This window comes from Emiliania huxleyi (assembly GCF_000372725.1).
Source record: "Emiliania huxleyi CCMP1516 chromosome Unknown EMIHUscaffold_151, whole genome shotgun sequence".
NCBI lineage: Eukaryota > Haptophyta > Isochrysidales > Noelaerhabdaceae > Emiliania > Emiliania huxleyi.
In genome coordinates, this window is record NW_005201080.1 from 298,237 (window position 1) to 299,311 (window position 1,075).

A 1,075-nucleotide genomic window follows, 5' to 3' on the forward strand; every position below is an offset into this window, starting at 1 on the left:
CGCCCGGCTGCTCCGGCGCGCGCTGCCTCGCTCGGCGGCGGTGCACGCGCTCTCGTTTGCGCCGGTGGCGACGCTTCCGCTCCGCCAGTGCGGCGCGTACGAAGACCTGGCCGACGCCTTCGTCCTCGGCGCAGACGCCGTGCCGCGCCTCTCACTTGGTGGGCCCCTTCCCCTCTCGCCTCTGCCCCTTCCCCCCTCAGGCGGAGAGGCGCTCACTGCCCGCGTCGCCTGTCTCGCAGGGTCGCTGCGCCACCTCCTCGAGGCGGCTCGCCTTGCGGGGAGGGAGTCCTGGGCTTGGGGCAGCTCCTCGAGCCGCGCCGCGGCCGGGGGCGAGGCCAAACCCCGCAGGTCGCGCCACGCCGACACGGACGCCGACGAGGCGCTGACGGAGCGGCTGCTTGCGCACCGGCGCGAGAGAGTGTCGCGGCCGCACAAGGCGACGGTCTACCCGCCCGGCCGGCTGCTGCTGCTCGAGCGGGCGGAGGAGGAGGGAGCGGGCGGCGGGGCGACGGGCGCGGGCGGCAGCCGACACTCCGTCGTCTCAACCAAGGAGGAGGCGGGGCGGGGGGAGGAGCAGGAGGAGGGCGGGCCGCCGCCACCGCAGCCGCAGCAGGGGTGGCGGCTCTGCCGCCGGCTTGACCGGCGTCGGCTGTCAGTGCTCGACGTGCGGCCGAGCATGCTGCGCGACCACGGCTTCGACCGGTACGATTCGGCCCTCCGTGCGCTCGCGCCTCCCGGCCGCAGCGACCGCACGGTTCCTTGACCGGTCCCACGGTGTTCTCTTCCAGCGCAATTACTATTGTGTGCACTACAGTCGAAAAAGAAGAAACATCGCAGGCGACAGAGGCGTGGGTTGACAGCCGCGCTGCGTTCGCGGAGTTCGGATTAAGGATTATTCGCCAGCCCCGCGCCGCCGCGCGGAAAAACACACCGCAGCGGGGGTGCGAGGAAAGGCGGCGCTACAGGCTCCCCCGTCCCCCGCTCTCTACACAGGCCCACACAGGCAAAGACGCCGCGATCGCACACATGCAGCCGGGCTCGCGCCGTACATAGACACACACACGCCACGAGAAGC